At 39.8% G+C, this 22,340-nt stretch overlaps 1 long non-coding RNA gene across 1 annotated transcript in view; it reads left to right on the forward strand.

The window, feature by feature from the left end:
• The window catches only part of LOC132761829 (uncharacterized), a 29,893-nt gene extending 8,658 nt beyond the window's left edge, over positions 1–21,235 (forward strand). The window contains exons 2-3 of the long non-coding RNA XR_009629991.2: positions 1,477–1,570; positions 20,843–21,235. This is a non-coding gene — a long non-coding RNA (uncharacterized lncRNA). The remainder of the gene's footprint in view (positions 1–1,476; positions 1,571–20,842) is intronic.
• Positions 21,236–22,340: the final 1,105 nt, after the last annotated feature.

The following is a 22,340-nucleotide window of genomic DNA, read 5'->3' on the forward strand; positions in this document are numbered from 1 at the left end:
TGAAATTCAGCCTGCCATCCAGATATTGATGTTTTCAAATTGTTTGAAGCAATCGGATGACTTTTTTTCCCAGAAACTTCATAAATATTCTGGAAATGTTTTCTATCATTCACCTTTAAATCCTAGACTTTGTATGAGGTTTTATGCAGATGTATCTCTCCTGAGGAAAGTTTCCAAATAGAGTCCTAGCGAAACCGGTTTGTCTCTATAACTTCTAGTATTTACATTGTTACTCTCATTTTATTTTGCTGCAAATGTATTTTTGAATATTATTCTGTTTTTATCACATTCCTGTTGACATCCACAATTATTTAACCCTTATTTAAGTATTTCTCTACTCTCAAAGTTTGTGTCTTGTATCACCTTTTATGGAGGCTCAGAAGCATTACTGAAGAGTAGAGTTCAGCTACCATTAAACAACAGTAAGCTTGTTAAGAACCATGTATTTTTTCCTTAAAATACAATCTCTACAATAGCTTTCTTTAAAAAGAGCCATTTACAATCTTACTCCAAATAAAACACAAACAACAACATTGTTAATAATGGTCAAATTAGAAATGGCCAATTTTCTCCATCATTTGTGATTATGCTTTTTGAAAAACCTTTTCTGACTGTTATATGGTCATAAATAGCCTGATTTCTACTAATGTATTTGTTCTATCTAATTATTCAATATAATGATTTCGAACAAACAGTGGCAGACCTATGGGATTTTCCTTTCCATTTACATGGATGAGTTGCCATTGGCAGTCTTGGTGAGTCAATACATTAATGTAACATTTTTCTGATACCCAATAGGATCAGTGAAGACTTTTTGAAGAAGCTGGAAAGAATGACAAACGGAAGATCATAGAATATTCATTTCCTCTACATTATTACAGTTTACTTGATTTTTTCTTCTTCTATAAAAGACATTTGCCAATGTATAATAAAGAGCAGGAGTGAACATAGGCGGGATTAGGATCTTTAAGAAGATATCTTAATTATTTCCAATGCCTGATTGTTTGAACATTAGTAGCAATAAGACACTTCAAATTATACTGTTAAAAGGATACCAGTTTGAGTTAACTAAGACTTGATTTTTGTACAAAAAATGACTTCCATTTCCTTCTAGTAGGTAAAGGTAAAGGTTTTCCCTGACATTAAGTCCAGTTATGTCCAACTCTGGGGGATGGTGCTCATCTCCATTTCTAAGCCGAAGAGCTGGCATTGTCCATAGACACCTCGAAGGTCATGTGTCCAGCATGACTACATGGAGTGTCGTTACCTTCCCACCTGAGCAATACCTATTGATCTACTCACCTTTGCATGTTTACGAACTGCTAGGTTGGCAGAAGCTGGGACTAACAGCAGGAGCTCACCCTGCTCCCCAGATTCAAACCTGCAACCTTTCAGTTAGCAAGTTCAGCAGCTCAGCAGTTTAACCCATTGCACCACCAGAATTCCGGCCTTGAATGTATTTTCTTTTAATTGCAGAAAATCCTGATTTGTGGATCTTAGAACAACAGAAGGAAAATAAAATATGTACATACCATAACTCAGTGTGGGTCCCATATAGAAGAAAAGCAAGGTAAAAAAAAGAAATGATAGAAAAAGTCTTAGTTCATCACACTGCTGATGAACATTCTTACCGTAATATATTTCTCCCATATACAACAAATGAATTGTTTACAACAGTTTTGGTGAATGGTTCTTCACAAACATGTGATTCCTTAACTGTCATCCATTCATTTTCTGCCCATGACAGAATTCAGAGTAGAGAACAGAAGAGGGAGACTGTTTTCAAAAACAGATTTTATAGAAAAGCTGAAATTGTCACACTTTATTAACTTTATTCAAAGTCTCAAGAAAATCTTTATGCAATTAACCCTTCAGGGAGGGAGGGGAGAGAGAGAGTATGCATTACAGAGATGGCTGCTCTTGGGTGGATTTATATATTTTTGAGAAACTTAAACTGACCCCTTGTTTCTGCACCAATACTTTGCCCAAAGTGGACCAGAAGTCAAACCTGGATCTCCTAGTTTTGCTCCTTAATGAGGAGGAAACAGAGTTAACCTGGTTTAATCTTGTACTTAGCAAAATCAGGAATACTCCAGAGTTTTGGCAATTCTCCACACTGGTCCTGATGCAACTATACTCTCCATGTCTGTTCTGCAGTGGTGACAATACAAACACAAAACAGTCTATGTAGAATGTCAAAATATGTCAAAAGAGCATATAGTATGCTAATTAACAAAATCCCGAGTATATAGCTCAATTCAGTGGCCCAAAACAAAATCAAAAGGAGCAACCGCTCTCAAATGTAACAGTTCCAGGTCTAAACAAGGGTACCACTGTATATAGGCTTCAGGGATACATACAATGAGGTAAATCATACACAAAGTAAGCATAGAGTCATGAGGCTATATTGAAGATGGAGCACCACTCTCAAAAATCTTCATGGAATAAATCCAAATTAAGTCCAGTGAAAATGGAGCACTGCTTCTCAAAATAAGTCTCTGTAGGAGAAGTCCGAATGGCATTCAACAGGGGTGCCCGGGTATTTTTGTACCCTGTTTCGGGGAAAGAGATCCCCTTCTTCAGGAGTTGAAGTAATCAGCAACTCTAGACTCTTATCTATAACAAGATATAACATAACATGACATAGAGTAACAAGTATTCTCCAGCAAAATTACAGAAGTAAAAATAATCCATACAACAAACATGTATACTCACATCATGCCAGATAGCATTTACAACAAATGACTCTGCTAGTAGTACATTCACACTGCGAGTACTTCTGTAGGTTCATCCACAGGTTTATAAAGGGTAATTTGAAACTTAAAGGAAACAGCTAAAATTAAGTGACTCATTAAGTCCCTGAGGGGAAAAGGTTTTCAACTTAAAGGTCCAATACATTTCCCTTTGGGATAGTAGTTTTTCTAAGTCCATGTGGGGTTTTGGAATGATGCATTCCAGAGCACAAAATTTAAAGGAGTTGGGTGAATGTTTGTATTGTGTAAAGTGTGAATATAGGAGGGACTCAGTAGATAAACATTTTATTCTGGATTTATGTTCAGACATTCTAATTCTCAAAGGTCTGGTTGTTTTTCCAATATACCACAAACCACAGTCACATGTTAGAAGGTAGATAAGGTTACTGCTATTACAATTGGAAAAATGTTTGAGTGTGGTGCCCACTTTGTTCCTATAGTTGTGTACCTCCTTAGTTTTCCATGATTGCGGACAGCATTTACAGCGTCCACAGGGGTAATGGCCTCTCAAAGTGCTTTTAGGTGTAGTAGTAGTAGTAGTTAAATCTGTATGAATTAACAAGTCTCTTATGTTTTTAGTACGCCTATTACCAAAAATGGGTGGTTTTTGGCAACCTGGAATATCTTGAAGAAGATGCCAGTGTTTTTTGATGATTCTGGTAATCTGTTTGGAATAGTGCGATAGTTCTTGTGTCCAAATAATTTGATTTTTTATGGGTTTGGGGCATTCTTTCAGTAAGGTAGTCCTATCTATTTTATCAGCTTTGGTTAATGCTTTCCTTATTACACTCAAACATGTGACTGTGGTTTGTGGTATATTGGAAAAACAACCAGACCTTTGAGAATTAGAATGTCTGAACATAAATCCAGAATAAAATGTTTATCTACTGAGTCCCTCCTATATTCACACTTTACACAATACAAACATTCACCCAACTCCTTTAAATTTTGTGCTCTGGAATGCATCATTCCAAAACCCCACATGGACTTAGAAAAACTACTATCCCAAAGGGAAATGTATTGGACCTTTAAGTTGAAAACCTTTTCCCCTCAGGGACTTAATGAGTCACTTAATTTTAGCTGTTTCCTTTAAGTTTCAAATTACCCTTTATAAACCTGTGGATGAACCTACAGAAGTACTCGCAGTGTGAATGTACTACTAGCAGAGTCATTTGTTGTAAATGCTATCTGGCATGATGTGAGTATACATGTTTGTTGTATGGATTATTTTTACTTCTGTAATTTTGCTGGAGAATACTTGTTACTCTATGTCATGTTATGTTATATCTTGTTATAGATAAGAGTCTAGAGTTGCTGATTACTTCAACTCCTGAAGAAGGGGATCTCTTTCCCCGAAACAGGGTACAAAAATACCCGGGCACCCCTGTTGAATGCCATTCGGACTTCTCCTACAGAGACTTATTTTGAGAAGCAGTGCTCCATTTTCACTGGACTTAATTTGGATTTATTCCATGAAGATTTTTGAGAGTGGTGCTCCATCTTCAATATAGCCTCATGACTCTATGCTTACTTTGTGTATGATTTACCTCATTGTATGTATCCCTGAAGCCTATATACAGTGGTACCCTTGTTTAGACCTGGAACTGTTACATTTGAGAGCGGTTGCTCCTTTTGATTTTGTTTTGGGCCGCTGAATTGAGCTATATACTCGGGATTTTGTTAATTAGCATACTATATGCTCTTTTGACATTATATTTTGACATTCTACATAGACTGTTTTGTGTTTGTACTGATACCCTACAAGTACTCTGGGATATTGTATAGCTGCAGTGGTGACAAGGCAGAAGTCAGACAGTCCAGTATGTTCTCAATTTGCTTCTGACACGGTAAAAGAAAAATGGGCCAAAACCCATTTGACCTGATTGATTGGTCCTGGATTATGTGCTATGTCCCTCATAGTCTTAAGTCCCTCAAAACTTTTTGTGTGTGAATTTAATGACATTACTATATCTATCTCTGTCACCAAACCCTTGCACACTCTTGGGGTGAGCGTTACCAATTCACACATCTGGCAAAAGTTCTTCTCTGGACATCAATTCCCATAGATCCTCCAGCCAACATGACCAGTAAAAAAAGTGAAAGGTGACTTTTTCTATGCAAATAAAATCAGGGTGTCCCATAAGTGACTTAGATGAATTTTGTAATTCCTGTCAGACTTCTCTGTAGGATATTTTTCCTTAGTCTAATTAATGGCTCAACGTTTATAAGCAATTAATGCAAATTTGCCTTTTTTTTCATCAGCAGCTGAGTCCTCAGAGTGATGTCAGCACCTTTAATTGGTTACAGTCTGGTTTTCAGAGCACAATAGTAGATTTTCTCAGTCCTCAAAGGAGACTTTGATATCCATTCATCCCATCAAATTACCTCTATCTATTGTGTAGGGCAGACCCAGTAAAAGCCAAGAAAGTTGAGTCATTTGGAATCTGTGATACTAGAGTAGGTTTCTGGCTTTTCCTTTACTTTTGCCTTGATTGTAAAACTGCAATCAGCCACCTCTCTCTTCTCATCCTGGCACACATTTGAATAGCCAAGGGGTTGGATAAGAAATTTGTAGGATTATGAAGATTTGGGTGGGAGGATCTTCCATTTGGATACGTTGCATATGATAAGAGAGAAAAGAGATGTCTAAGGAATATTGGTGGCCATCCTTTTATTGACTCACACATGTGTAAATTCTCCTAAACATGCAGATGGATAGTTTTGTCCAATGCAGAATTCTGTATTTATCTGAAAATTGTGAAAACAGAGATGTCCATGCAGTGAGTATGTGGTAGCATGGCAATATTCACATGGAGACACACATTGTGCATTGTTTGTTGCACATGCAAATGTGCATTTCATATTTGTTCCTACATTCATTTGCACATTGTTATTGTTCACTAACACAATTGTTAAAATTTGCTTATTTGACTTTGTCAGGGACCAGGAAACTGTCAAAAACTGGAATATTGAACCAAGTCTTTTTTTTAGCTTGCAAATGAGAGATTGAGGCCTCTTCCACACAGATGAATAAAATCCCAGATTATCTGCTTTGAACTGGAACATATGGCAGTGTGGATTCAGATATTCCAGTTCAAAGCAGATATTGTGAGATTTTCTGCCTTGATATTCTGGGTTATATGGCTGTGCGGACAGGTCCTGAGTACTGACTGGCGCCATGTCAACTGAGAGAGAAACGAAGTGCACAGTCAAAAGAGTGGACCAGGGGTCAAAAGTGCAGTTCAGGACTATAAACTCTGCAGAAAAAGCAAGTCATGAGAAAGCAAAGTGTCAAAAGAGGAGGGAAGCCTGTAAGTGTAAAGCTAACACTACATCATGATGTATGATCTCAGTCTTTGACTTTAGCAATATTAGCCGAGCTCCTACAACATCAGCCTATTTATGAATGCATAACTACCATATAAGTTAAGCTCAGATATAACTTAAATTTCCTTAAAATCACCTTTTGTTCAATTTTCAACCCTCCCTGCTCCATGCTTCATCAGAAAAAAAATAATCAGGTTTAATTTCACCATCTATTACAATGATAAAATAACCAGATAATGCTGGGGTTCTTTTTCTAAAACGATTTAAAAGTTAATGTGACCTGGACTGCAGAGGTCCATGCATCCTATTGCTTGTCTCCAAAATGAACTGGGACTTTCAAGGAGACACTTTGAACCCCCAGAAACTCTTGAGAGAACCTGATTTATTAACTCCAAGAAGGAATTCCCCTTACTCTCCAAAAATTAAAATATCCCTTGGTCAAGTGGAAGTCATAGTCTCTTCAACAGAGGTGGATCTAATTTATCAATTTCTTTGCTCATCCATTCATTCTTTGCACTTCTAAACTATCCAGTGTTAGATGTGGATTTTGTTGTGTTTAGTGTTAGGAAAACAATCCATCCTCCACAGCACTCAACTTAAAGTCCAACTGCAGTCCCCTTGAAGACAAAATAATACCAGGGTGACAACAGGCTTGCACAATAGAAAATACTTTACTCTTTCCAACAGAGTTCCAGCATACTGCTTCAAATGTAGCAGTATGCAAAATAAAATACATCTTAATACAGTTTTGCAAACTTACATGCAAAACAAATGGTCCTTCCCAGAGCGCATAGTACCTGCAATCTGCAGAAAAAACAGAGAACTCAGCACCCACAGTAAGAGTTTGTAAAGAGCCCCATAATGGCATACTATAACACTACTGATTGTGGTAAGAGAAATCACTTGCCTTTATTGACACATACAGTACACCTCCATGTGGATTCTTTCTTTACACACATACATCTGTGATAACCATAGTGCTGATCCTCACAAAAAACTTGCCCAGTTTTCTATATACCTTAACAAATTTGGAATCTCTCTAAAGGATTCCCACTGAAAAAAGTGAAGGACCTATTTTTGCCTATCCTTTTGAAGCCATATACAAGACTTCCTATGTGATTTGTTAGATGCCTATAACCCTTTAGAGTATATTTTCAGGGGGCACATGAAGCTATAGCATGAAGGAAGAAATTATTAAAATTTCCAACCAACCTCCTTTTTCCAGGACAGTTGAGTTCATGCCTAGATCTAATACTACCCTGCATTAATTGCAAGATTTAAAAGCTTTTGAACACCTTAACATCCAAATTGCCTTGAAGCCAAAAATGAAAGCCAAATATTCTTAAATGTATATACGTATACATTTTCTCTTATAAGCATATTTCCCATTAAATCTGACCTCCCTACCAGTCCCCAAACATAAAAAACCTCTTCTGTTATTAACAGAGCTGCAAGTATTATATATGATTTACTGACAAAACATAAAATTAATCAAATTTCAAGCTTGTGGGAATTTACCCTAAAACAAAGCAGGACAACTGTTGGCACTCCAGCTATTATTGGAGTACACCTCCCATCATCCCTAGCCAGGTAAGAAATTCTGATTATTGCAATATGGCAGACCTATAGATCTGCATAAAAATACTGCTAATTGTTATGAGTTGCATGAGATGGATCCAATTACTTCATGTGCACCATACAAGAAAGTTAGCATTGCACACTTAGTGATCTTCTAAATAAGGTTACCCAGGAAAAAATAAATAAACCTTCAATGTCTGCTGTAATGGCTGGTATGCTGTGACTTAGGTATATATAATTTTCCCTACTGAAATGGTTGTACATTGTTGTCCAGTGTCTCTAATCAGTTGATTGCAGAAGCATGATTTCTCATGTGGCGTTATGGTACATTACCCATCCAGATGCATATTGTGCCCGGTATGTGAACCATGCAGATGTTCATTGCACACTTTAATTGTGCATTTCACATTTGTTTCTTCATCCTCTTCATTCAGGCACAATCATCACAGAACTCCATTAAGTGTAAAGTTACTTTCAGGTTTTTGGATATTATTATTATTATTATTATTATTATTATTATTATTATTATTATTTTGTATGTGTGCAAATGATTAAATCACTGGACAACAGAAACCACTAGGTGGCATTTGTGATTTATTACTCTGAAAGCACAGGCTTCAGAAATATTTCAGCTGATCCCTGTTTTTAGGGAGCCGAGAACATTGAACATTTAATTTGAGAAAAGCCCTCTATAATTAAGTTTAAAAGTGTGAGGAAATGTATCTTCCCACTGCATAGCTGAGGGAGCCAACTCTCTGAAGTTCTTGTTAAAATCATATTCTGTTCTTGCGTGTGTATTCCCTGACCCTACCACACCAGCCGTACAAAAGTAATTACTTGTCTACAATTAAGCTGTAAATAATGCAATCACTCTATTCTTTTCTTGTCACTCCAGTTCCAACCACAACAAATAGGGCTAATCACATACTTATTCAAGTGTGTAATTATTCACAGTTAAACTTCTGTCACTTTCACCCTGTTTGGAAACAGCAGAACACAACCTGTAATTAGCTGACATTGCTGCAGGCGCTTTCTCTTGGAAGACAGCCATGGCCTCGGCACCTATGTGAGCAAAGAACACAGCCCTTTGATCTGGAAGCTTGGCATGGTTTCTGCCCTTGGGCTACACCAGCCTTAGCCCACACTAAGACCGTCAGATCAATGAATAAGGATGTCAGAGAAGCCTGGCTCAGCACAAATTTTTCCTCCTCTCCGTCTCATGCATTTCATATCCCATGCACACTCCACATTTTATGGAGTATATGTTTTCAGCACCATGGACAGAGTGATAACACTTTCCCCAAATGCTTGCCTATGACATCAAAAGGGTCACTTAACTTTTCATCAAGGTGTGGTGAAAGCAGCCCATTCTCTACATTCTACATGTCCATTTGGCTTTGATTTTCCTCATCTGGCTGATGTGTTGCTCTTCACAGCTGCATAGCCTGGAGGTGATTGTTCAGTGTGAGTTTAAGCTTGTTTACCCAGACTGTTAGTCAGTGATAAGGCAATGGTCAGTCTTTTCAGGCTTACACAGCTGAGTCATCAATGGAAAGCAGGTCAAAGAGCCTGAAGTAAGAAGACTATCTTTTTCTGCGTCCCATATCACCTGAGGGTGACAGACCATGTCAGGTTTAAACAGCAAGGGGTTCAGTGTCACAGATGACTCTGTAAAATACTAAAGAAGCAGAAACAGGGAAGCATCCAATGGAATTGGCAGAAGAAACCAGAGACAAATCTCAAGATATTTAAGTGATGGTTGTTTCATGAGCAAAAAGCCCAGTGTGTATTAGGTTGTGTATACTTGCAAGTCCTTCCTCAGGGGCTATAGAAAATCATGAGAGGACAGAATTTAAAAACATGATATCACAATACAGAACATCAATATTACATTGACAGAACAGCTATGGCTATGTGTACCTATTTAGGACAGAAATTTCTGGGCTAGGTAGTTGCAAGTCATTTACCGGACAATTGGAAACTTGTGAACAATGGCTGGAAGGGTTGTTTTCTATTTTGTAAGCTAAGAATAGAAAATTAGTTAATCCTCAAGGACCCATAGGTGCATATGAGCTAAAGAGAGGGCGGGGGGACAGGCAGAGATTTTACAAGATCTGATGTCAAGATCCTCACTCAGGCTTCCAGGGGCCAACATTTTAAGTGAAAATTTTGTTCTTATGCTGGCAGCCTTCAGTACAATTGTTAATGACCAGAGCAAATTGGCTAAGAAGAATGGCCATAGGATTCTAGAATAATACCCACATGGTGCAAAGAACCTGGGACAATGGTATAGTGCAGTGAGGGCTCATGTGGTCAATGTTCTGGGACTTTTTTGATCAGCAGAAACAATAAGTCACTTCTCTCAAGTTTTCTTGTTCCTTGGAAACTGTAAATATAGTTGGTCTGGGACTATACATACTCCATTCCCCAACCTCTGTGGACCTCATCCATCCCATTTGGAAACCGGAATTGACTCAAAGGGCCAAAAGGATGTGCTCCTATGAAATAGCATATCAAATCATGTCTTTGAGAAGCTTTAGGGGTATGGCTAGCAATTTTAGGACAATGTTATTTTAGACTCTCTGTACTGGGAGTTTGGAAGGCACACTATACATTCCCCCACTGTTTTTTTTCTAACTTACATCAATACTTTACTGATATGCTGTTGAAAGCTAACCAGAGACTTCATTGCAAAACCCATGTCATACAAGCTTGAAATGCATCTTTCTAGAATAAAGGTGTTCCTTCAGCTGAGCAATTATCTGCAAACATTTCTTCAACCTACTTCTGAATGACTCACCCAGCAAAATCTGGCCCTCGGAGAAGATTAGAACTCATTTGCTGCCTGCCTTTACCAGCTAATCTAAAAGCAGATGGAATTTCAGATTAAAACTAGGAACTGATGGGTTCTGTGGCATAGAAACTGCTTGGTTGAAAAGCTAAATAGGCTGTTGGGATACTTCCAGTTTCCCACAAAAATATTTAATTTTAAAGTTCTTCTCATGAACAAGCATTGCTGCACAGCCCCATATTAGAAGGAAAAGGGAACCTATAGATTTGCAAAGTAGTATGTTACTGAAAGGAATGACTGGTTTCTGAAATTCTTTATTGAATCCTTCAACAAACTGAATTTTCAGAAAATGGGAATTTCTCTGTATGTGCTATATATTTTATATCATTTGAACTAGAGTGTTACAGCAATAAGGGGAAATCATGAATAGTCAGACACATATTCTAGATTTTAGGCTCAGAGAAACACTAGGTGTGAACCTTTGGTTAGACCTCACCTGGAATACATTTCTGGGCACCACAATTCAAGAAGAATATTGGCAAGCTGGATCACGTCCAGATGAGAGTGTTTGGAAACTATATCCCAGGAGGGATAGCATAGGGAGCTGAATATGTTAACTTGGAGAAAAAAAAATTAAGAGGTGACGCTCATCCTGTTGCTGGCAACGAGAACACGGGAAGCCTCCCGTGTTTTCATTGCTCCATCCTAAGAGACTTTCACCACAGTTTGGGGATGGAACCCCACCAGTAGTAGTTCTACATCATTTGATAGGATCCAGAGGGCTCCATCCCCAAAATTTGGTGAAAGTGTGATAGAATGGGTAAATTTACCTGTGTGATGAAATCATAGGTCATGGAGTCATGGGTTCAAACTAGAAGAAAAGAGATTGAACCTAAACATTATGAAGATTGTCCTGATTACAAGAATCGTTAGACAGTAGAAGATGTTGCCTTGGAGTGTGGTGGTGTTTCCTTCCCTGGAGGCTTTTAAACAGAGGTCATATGGCCATCTGTTAGGAGTGCTTAGACAGTATATTCCTGCATGGCAGAAGGTTGGGCTGGATGGTCTTTTGATCATTTCCAACTCCAATATTCTATAAATTTGTTAGTAATTTATTGGGTGCATGTCATGGAAGGAAAGGTAGTTGTTGGTAGTTATTTAAGCCCTCTGACTGTAAACAACATTTATTTATTTATTTATTTACTTCACTTGTATACTGCTTTTCTCACGGGGGTGGGGGGGACAGGACTCAAAGCTATTTTCAACATATTTATTGCAAAATTTCGGAAGGGGGGGCTGAGTCTGAGTCTACCCTAGCAAACCTTTTGTATCATTACCCCAATACCCCCATGCATATGGGATATATTGAGCATGGTGATCAGATCATGATATGAATAAACATAACAGTTTAAATAATGCACTAGTAAGCCCTTTTCATGAACCACCATGAGAATTTCGGGGGGGGGGGGGGGGCTGAAGCCACTCAAGCCCCCCCCCCCCCCCCCCCCCCGGCTACATGCCTGGTTCTGCGTCTTGATTCTCAAGCTGGCTATTCCCAGCTCCAAGATAATGAGTTATTCGACATTGAAGGCTCTGCAGATCTAGGTAGGGAGGATCGTTTGCAATTCAGGGTTCGGCGTAGAGGGAATGCTTTAATGCAGTATATTTAGTGAGCTAATTGAAGAAAACCTTTTGTCAGTGCAACTTCAGCGAACACCCTAACTTCTTAGGATTGCCTAGGCTTTTTGGCAATGTTTTTGGCTTCTTGGGACTTTGATTTGGATCTTGGCTTCTTGGGACTTTGTTATGCTGCCATGGAATCTTGTTTGACCAGTGCTTATGGATTACACTTCATGTTATTTGCCTTTGGACTTTGGAAACTCTGCCTTTGCATTTAAGACTCTGTTTGACTATTGAACTTTTGCAACTTTTGTTACTTTTGTGTTTAAGACTTTGCCTTTCCTTTAATAAACTACAAAACCTACAGCTTTGGTGTGTGTGGTGTTCTGAGCAAGGTGAATCTATCCTGAGGTGCGACAAATCCATTGAGATGCACCCAAGAGCCCATCATTTTCCTGAGTGTGTTCCTGTTACACCTGGTGTACAATTGGGGATGGAGCATCTACATGATTGTGTAAGTGTTCATGTGCTGAAGCTTCGTCCCACTCAGACTATTCCCCGTGTATTGATCAAGGACAGTTCACTGAGTGGTCCTCCCCAAGATGTTATATTTCCTGATCAGGTGTTAGTGGTAGAATTAGGAATCTATTGTGTAACTCCAACTGAGTAGAAGTATTCTGAGGAGTCTGCCTGATCCTGTGTCTCTTTCTAAGGGTGACATTCTTCCAAGTCTGAAGGTTGTCGACATTTGAAGTGATTCTCCTGAAGCCCAAATCCTCAGCCAAAATGGAATGAACAGATCTAGTACTGATGCTCACCTCATCTGCAAGTTCTCTGATAGGAATTTGATGATCATGCAACACCACTAACACCTGACTACAATCCTCACTTGGTCAAGGACAATCTCATTTCTGGATGTTAAGGGCCTATCAGAATGCGCTTCACTCTCCACTGATATGTGGCTATCTTTGAAGAAGTTGTACCACTCCTTTATCTGTGTGGTGCCCATTGCTTAATCCGCAAAGGCCTGTTGAATCTTGTGGATTGTTTCCAAGAGGGAATCACCAAGCTTTACACAAAACTTAATGTAGTAATTTTGTTCAAATTTTTCTTTCATTTTGTCAAAAATGAAAATGAGACAGCACTCACACTTCCTCACTCATCGGCTGTCTGCTCACAACTGACAGCTTCTGCAGGCAGGAAAAATTCAAGCATGAGCATTAGGATCACCTACATATGTGCACCAAACCACGCCGCCCTAGCTGCATTTGTTTACACATAAAATTATGATTGGATACTTTTTGAATACACCTCATATGTATCCAAGCAATTTGAGTGCAGGTAAGATGGGAAAAAAGCTATTCATGAGGACCAGCACATGAGTTTAGAGGGGCAGCAGGAACTTGTTTTTCCCTGAGCCTACTGAGAACTGCAAGATTCCTCCCCTCCTGTTCTCTCTCCCTTGCTGAGTTCAGTGAATGAAAGTGACTGAGGACAAAAATTAAAAGTTGAAGAAGAAAATAAAAACGGAGATATTTGAGAAGACATGACAAAAGTAGGTTGATAGAAGGTTAATTGGGATTGTCCCTCACAAATAGGAACAGGTAGAGATTGTATTCTGTCCACCATCTATCCTTATATCTGTGTATGTCCATTTGTATGTAGAAATAAAGAGATTCTTTCCTCATTTCTAGATAACCATGTCATACATTTGATGTGAGAATTACCTTTCCCCGATCCAAGAGAAGCTGGAGAGGTGAAAGGGCTTTGCCTCTTCCTCCCAGAGAAGTAAACAGCCCAAAGTAGTTCCCACCGGAACTACTTTGGGGGCGAAGCCTGGAGGGAAATAGCCTCCCTCAGGCTCAGTCTTTTCCTGACGGCGAGGAGGGCAGACGCACAGTGCAGGTCTGGGGCAGTTAAGCCTGGGCCTCCTACCCCAGTGGTCCGGATCCCTGCAGGACAGTCTTCTTCTCCAGGTTGCTGGGAAAGCATTTTGGCTTCTATTCTCAGCCTCTACAACGACGGGACTGTGTCGGGATACAGGGTAAGGGGCCTAGTGGGTGTGGGGAGGCCTTTGGCCTCCTTCCCCCCTGAGGCCCATTCACGGAGCTCTTAGCGCGCGCACACACGCTAATGCCTGGGGCTGCTTAGCATTGCTGGTAAGCCCCTGGCTGGCAGCCTGTTGGGATAACTTTGGTGAGGCACTCCATGCCCCAATTTTCAAGCCCCCAGGGTGGGAGAAGCCATCGCTCCTCAGCGCCGTTAGGGATACTGCATTATTACAACGCTCAGGGACTGCTTATAACGGCAGATGCCTTTCAGGTCAGTTATGGGGTGGCGTTGGCCCCATTCCCCCTGCCTGCTTTCGTTTGGGCCCAATTTGACCTGCATTATATACATTACATTTTCTCATTCACAGCAATGTCCCTTGTTTTGATAAAGGCATTATATTTAGCCTTTAACACTGTTATTTTCCTCTCTGAGTTTGTGTCCCCACTCCCTCCTGAGATAAAAGGTAGAAGGGCGGGGGGGGGGGTGAGCCATTTCACACACCTGCTTGCTTGACTGTGGGGTCTCTCCCCCCCCCCCCAGCAGAGCTCCATTGGGCTTAAGTCTGACCTTCAATATACATTGAGACTGTATATATACATATGTGTGTGGGTGTGCTTATATGTATATATATATATATATAATATGTCTATCTATATGTATTTATATAGGTGTGTGTGCGTTTGCATGGATATATCTATATCTATGTTTATAATACGAAACAGAAACTAGGCCTCCCTCATGGCCAGCGGCCATTTTGGGGGTGGCTGGTGCCCATATGGCCCAACTGAGTGGCGGCCATCTTGGACCCTTACACAGACAATTGGGGCCAAGTTGCTACTTACAATTATAGAATCAGTGAGTTCTGAGAGACCTCAGGGCCATCCAGTCCACCCAAAAGACGGCTATACAGCCTTGGTTAAAAGTTCCATACAAGACCATCCAGTACTCACGAGACGGCGAGTTCCTCAGTTAAACGGCCTTTACAATAAAAATAAAGAATAATAATAATAATAATAATAATAATAATAATCATGTTTTGACTGTTTTCCCCAAATTAACACATAATCGGCTATACTGTTGATGGCTATGAGGAGACGGCTATGCAAGAGATAAGGTTATATAGAAAGACCCTAACTATAGTTCGCCTAACAGCTACATATATACTGGCCAGATCACAATATCTAACTTAATAAGCAATATATTATATAACAACCAAACATGATTTTAATCATGAGACACAACGGTTCCATGGCTCCACAGATACTTATACAATAACGTTAACCGTATACTGATATGTTGTTACAGGATTTTACCCACAAAATATGAGAGGACTGAAGGCCAGGGCCCGGCTGATAAAAGGCCGACAAAATGTAGTCAGCACCCCCGCAGCTCGGTGTCAGATGACGGAACATCGATGCAGGATTCAACATTTTTCTAGCTCTCATTGAGGGGGTTGGAAAGGATATTGACTATTTACTGCCTGAACTATTCCTACAACTTAATGGGGCTCCCTTTACCTAAACCACCTTTTTCTTCCAATTTTACATTAGTGCCTGATGCTGAGAGGGAACCCGATCAAACTTTGACCATCACATCCCTCGGAGGTCCAGTGACCAAAATCAGAGCCTTCAGCGCCACCGGCTTTACCTGCATTGGCTTTCTCAACGATAACAGCTGCCAACGCAGGTCAGATATAAGCGATGCCCCTAGTCGATTCAACTGAGTCACTAGTTAATATCGATTGGCCTTCAGGTCTGAGAGATGATGTACCACATAAAATGCAGAATGGTGCTTCACTTAAACGGCACACTGAAGTAATTCCCCAGTGGCCATTAGTTTTAGCACCCAGACACTTGCCAAAACGACCAACACAGCCGTTGTTAAAATTAGCACTCAGCAACTAGTTGATAGAGCCACAACTTAAGGCCATTGTTAGAGGGACTTGCCCCTGCATCGTTGGGGTCACACCTACAACAATAATCAATAGTTGCTATTTTGGACAATGAAGTTATAGATTTATTCACCCTATTTAGACATCACAACGGGTCATGGATTGAACAAGCACATAAATGACAACACATGCAGCCAGGGTGGATCGGAGCTTGGCCAATTGGATTACTGATTTATGTTTCACGCTGGGAAAATAACACAACGTTACCTGGCTCAGGCTCATTCTCTTTTCAAATATCTTGATATAACTGGAGAGGCATACTGGAGTTCCCTGGAGATGCTGGGCTCCGATATGACAGGTTGTTTCATCAAAAGGCAGCCGGGGAACCTTAACTTGGCTGAGATTTGATAACGGAAATCATGAGGAGATTAACCCCAGGGTCACATGGACTGGTAACCAGCTACGGTCAGCCTCGGCGCTTAACGCTAACATAAGGTCATTTTAACATACGGCATGAGTCCACTCATTGCATATAACTGAGACCAAGTTTAACTACCTAAAAGGAGTCATATCTATGCATGGACCCAAGGTGGTTAAAATAGTTTGCGGGGACCAGGTCAAATTAAACCTCCCCCCCTCCCCCACCTGTCTTTGTGGAGGCTTTAATCATGTGATTCAGGTAGTGGATACCAGTACATTTTCTTTGCAAAGGGAGCCTAGGTTGGAGCACGCTAATTTATTTAAGGATGCCATAGAGTTGATAAGGGGCGGCCCGGGACAACAAGTTATTTTATGACTGTTACAGGGCTAGGGCGTCTATAATAAATTAGAAAAAGCTGTTGTTTAACGGCGATTTCGGTTAGACTTAAACAAAGGGGCACCGTATCACAGAGCCTTCTCTTCTTCTTCCCAATAAGTTCACTCAAGATAAGGACCAGTGTGCCCAATCTTTCACTATGTAACTAGCCAGTTATATCCAGAGTTTCCTGCCCAGTCAGCCTCTGGACCACTACATTTGGCTCCACGGGATCGCAATTAGGCTTTGCTTTATTGGACGTCTGCCTTACAAGGTAGAAAACAAAACTAATTAAACAGCCAAATAAATAAATTTATGATTGGCACATATCGGTTTTGCTATACAACTAGCAACAAGGGCTTTGGGCCTCGCTGGAAAACACTAAGGCAGCTCACCATGAACGGCAAAAGTTGTGAGTGTCACCTAGGACTGGGCGATTCATATCAAGGACGGGTGACAGCCTCTATCTGGAGATGCCAGGGTGATTTCGGATAGTCTGAGATATGTTGGCGTAACAATGTCAACAAGTTACGCGTGGTATTCCAGACTTCACTGATCGTTAATTGACGTTTGGATCCTCACAAGACAAGGCATTCGCTTAGAGCTGGTTTGTCAGAGTTTTTTTCCCAGGCCATGCATTTGCCTCCGGCTTAACCAGTTTTTACAGAATTAGAGTCCTTTGGTCATAATACTGCTTTTACATGGATTGGTGGTTGCCAGAACTTACAAGAGCTCCAAGCCGAGATTCTGGTAATATAGACTGTAAGTTATTTTTAGGACGAGCCCCTTGATTAAGTTAGGGCTAGTCAATAAATGTGTTATGTTGACGGGCTCCCATCCAGTTACATCGCCTTTATTGTCTAGGCCCACAGAGCCCAAGGCAACCACTATCGCCGAGTTTAGCTAAATTACCAAAGCACATATAGCTAATTATAACCAATCTTGGACAATCCTGGCTTTATAGTTAATTTATGGACACATGACAGACAGACAAAAGCCATCATCATTACTGTTACTTTCCTGGGGCCGCAACATAGACTGTGGTGCCTTGGCAGGTCACTACAATTAAATATACCTTATATAAATTGGAATAAATAGCTAAATAATACTAATATTGCAATATTAATAATAATACTATTACATTAATCAAGAGATAAGACAATGACGAAGACCAAATTCCACTTGCCCATCTAGGGGTTCATTTATCATTTAATCCAACTTGTTAGGTTTTCATGTTTCTTAAATACCAGTTAAAATGCTTGTGAGATCTTAAAACCTCATTAATAGATTAGTGATATATTCCCTCATGTTTTGATAGTTTCTGACATCGAAGATATTATACCAGCACAGCACCAAAAGGCCATTAGTAGTTTGGTTAAGAGCCGTCCCACAATCAGCTGGCACTGGTGAGATTTAAGGGTTAGGGGTCATCGAGCAGACCCAACAGTTCATTACTACTAAACCCTGTTATTTTCACGATTTTGGCCAGCCATAATACAACGAACTTTGAAATATGCCACAGGCGGTGAGGGAGATCCATTCAAATTGGAAGAGTGCTGGCTGCACTCATTACAATGGTGGTGTCACTTGGCACGGGGTGCCAGACAACTGTATCCAAGTGAGAGCGGGTTAGGCCTCACAGATAATGGTCCGACCTATGAGGGTCATGGGGACTGGATTCATTGAGACTATGGATATCACAAGGTCAGCCTTGTATATACAACCCGGTTTGTGGGGTCAGAGGGGTACAACGCCCCCTCTCCCTTGTCTCTGATCTTTGTTTTGAGTCTTATAGCCTCAGTTTGGTGAAACACAAACAGCTGACCGGATGAACCACAGGGTCAGAGTGACGGAGGCTTGTATTGGACTATCTGTCCCATGGTCGGCACTGGAGACCTACCTGCCGTTATTGATGCCAACAGCGAAAGGCTGGTGTGGTTTTGGAACTACGGATCACCGAGTGATTGGACTAGAGGTTCTCCTACTGGTGATCGATGACAACATTACATCATTGAAGACTGGTGATAACCCAGCTTCTGACACATTACCATCATCACACACGCTGACACTGACATAATGCAATACAATATTAAGATCTTGTTGGATGGTGACAAGATATACACTGTCATTAATGTAAATTAAGGTTACCACAATTAACCGTCAACATGCACGACAGGGGGTTGATTTTTGCTCACGCATACGTTCTGGGGCAACTTTGTTACAGGTTAGGCTAGCAGTTGGTTAAGAGCTGTTTTAAGGGGTGGGGGGATGGAGCTAAGTAGACACTTGCCCTCATCCTGTGGCAGAAAAACAGCTAGGAAGAAATACATTTGGTGTTCACCCGAAGCAGCCCCCCTTTTGGGGAAAGCCATTAACATAAACATCACTGGTTGTTACCTTGACCGAGGTGACTACTGGATAAATGGCTTTCAAATGGGGAGGGTCTTACCTCAATATCCTTGAGGAAGATTCCTCCAACATTGGCTAAAAGGTTACCCTGGTTTATGTCACACGGGAACTGGGTGCTTCGCCCTATTTTGCCGAGGGGTAGGCCGGGAAGGGACACCACCTCGGCTTTATTCACTACACGTTCATGCTAGTCTGATTAAGTGATTCTGTTGCTGAGTTAATTAGGTAACAATAAAGTTGCCCAGTTTTAAATCCATAACTGGTGTCTTCTTTTGGGGGGTTAGCAGGCAATGCATGATTCTTCAAATTGATATGGTACTACAATTCCCATCCTTTTTCACCACTATATACTGACTGAGAGTCACAAGGGGATCACAGTCCAACACATTTTTTTTTGTTTTTGGTTGTGTAGTGAATTGTCTAATGAGCCAATGGAGCTCATTAGAAGCAGGTTTTTTTAAAAAAGAAACAGAAACAAAATCTTCTATGTTCCTGCTTGGAGCTTTCATAGATTAACACCCAACATGCATCTGGGTGGATCTACCATTCATTAAAACTGCATTATACTGAAGTGCTCACCAACTATGCTATTTTATTGTACAATTTATGGCTGACATGCTAACTTCCTTCCATTCCATTATTCATTATTCTCCAATTATTCATTTAAAATGGGTTCTCCTGAAATGCTAAAGGAATTGAAATGCTCTGTCCACATTTGTGCTAAATGAATTCATCATAATTACTGCTACTAGAATGAATATCAAAGAAATTAATCATCATTAAGAAGATATTGAAAAGTGTTCATCTGACGTTTCAAACTCTGGCCTCAATCCAGCTATAAAGCTAAGTACATGTAAGCCCCACTGATCTTCAGTAGGAGAGAGCTAAGCATTTGCTTAAGTCATCTATTGAAATCAATGGTTTTAAAGCTGTTTAGCAATTCTGAGGATGGATTTTGCCCTATATGTAAACTGGAATAATATGAAAACTACAAGGGGAGACAATAGTAAGCAAATTTAGTGAATAGTGGTTAATAATAATAATGATAATGATAATATAAACATTGTTTTCACCCCATCCCCTCTCCCTGAAGGGACTTAGAACTACTTACAATAATGAACAAGACTAAGCAATGTCAGCAAAACTACAATAGCAGTACCTGTTATTATTTATAATGATTTCACAATATGCCAGGTGTTGCCAACTGAAGTTTTGGACAGTTATTTGGATACTGTCTAAGAATCAAGGAATCAATTAATATTATCAGACGTGGCATTTTCCAAGCAATGCTGCTATTCTGTTGTGATTCTCTGTATAGTAATGTCATTCAGATTTTTTTCAGTCCATTTGGAATTGTTCCCAGAGCACCTATCATTACTCAAACCACGGTTGTTTTCTCTGCCCAAAGTCACTGCAACTCTATTTGTAAGTCTCAATATTTCACAAACGGCTTCCTCTCTTTGTCATAATTCTGTTGTCTCCTGGGATTTATAATCCCTATTTATAATCCAAGTCTACTTTTTCTTAACCATGGTTATGTCTGACATGTTATGTTCTAACTGTATATCAGTTTGAGTGTTGAAGTTCCATATGATTTTATATCACTATTTTGACATCTTTTTCAGGTTGTGCTACATCTCAACCCACACTCTGTGCTACTTTATCAAAGCAAGTTGATAAAGGTTGACTCATCCCATCCTCTAAATTCCAGTCATCACCATCAGGTATAGGGAAATGATTGAACACTATAGATTTTGATTTTCAAACTCCATGTAGTTCAGATACGTCTCAGAAAAGCTTGACTCTCGACAACTTCATTACCTTTTTAAACTAATGTGAACAAACTGTATTACATCTGATACTATCTTCAGGCAGGTATCCATTTTAACATGGCTGCTTCTTGCACAGATTCTACATTAATGTTAATGTATATGTTTGTAAGCATCATGTACACCAAATTCAAGGAGAGTGGATGGCATAGCCACTCAGTCCAGAACTTGCATTTTTGAGTACATGTATTATTTAGCTTGCTTTGTATTATATTATTTGTTTTTGCATTTTATCTGCATATTTTGTTTTGGAATTGTATTGAACAATTTGTATTTTGTTATGTTACCTTCTATGTGTATATTTTAGGTTGTAGGCCTTTGGTAGAATCTACTGTTTTTTGTTGTTTTACTGTAAAATGCAATGCATATTTGATGTCTATATATTAATAAATGATTAATGATGATCATGTCCAACGTATTCAACACTAATCAAAATATCAGAAAGGATTTTGAAGCTCTTGGAAGAAAGCTAAAAGATCTTAATGTACAGGTGGTCTTTTCATCTCTCCTACCCGTTATACTACACATCACAGAAAGAGCAAGAAAAATAGTAGGTGTTCCTCAAATAGTTTCAGGAAGAACAATTTGGCTTCCTGGACCATGGTGTACTCTTCTAGAAACATGGCTTATTGGCATGGGATGGGCTGCACCATACAGAAGTAGGAATGAATGTTTTTGTTCAAAGACTGGCATTCCTGATCAGGCAAACATTAAACTAGGTTGTATGGGGAAGGTTGGCATTATCCTTGGGAACAGTAGTTTATCAACGCCCGGAGTGAACAGACAAAAGGTTAAAGAGAGAGTTGGACAAACACAACAAGTACTAAACAGTGAGGTGACAATAATCTCAAATAAGCAGCTAAGGGGAATGTCCCATGAGCTTAGATGTCTTTACACTAATGCCCAGAGCATGGAAAATAAACAAGATAAACTGGAACTCTTAGCACGACAAAGCAGTTAACAATGTAATAGGCATAACTGAAACCTGGTGGGATGAGTCCTGTAACTGGAATGTAGCAATGGAAGGGTATAACCTATTTTGGAGAAATAGACCAAACAGGAGAGGGGGTCGAATAGCATTATATGTCAAAAAATATTTACACATGTAAAAACGAGGTTGAGAGCATCTGGATGAAAACGAGGTTGAGAGCATCTGGATAAGAATTAAGGGAACAAGGACTAAAGAAGATGCAGTTGTGGGGGTCTACTACAGACCTCCAAGCCAGACAAAAGAACTGGATGAAGTCTTTCTTTACCAGATAACCAAACATGCAGAAAAAGGAGATATAGTGGT

This window comes from Anolis sagrei, chromosome 1, assembly GCF_037176765.1.
Source record: "Anolis sagrei isolate rAnoSag1 chromosome 1, rAnoSag1.mat, whole genome shotgun sequence".
Taxonomy (NCBI): domain Eukaryota; kingdom Metazoa; phylum Chordata; class Lepidosauria; order Squamata; family Dactyloidae; genus Anolis; species Anolis sagrei.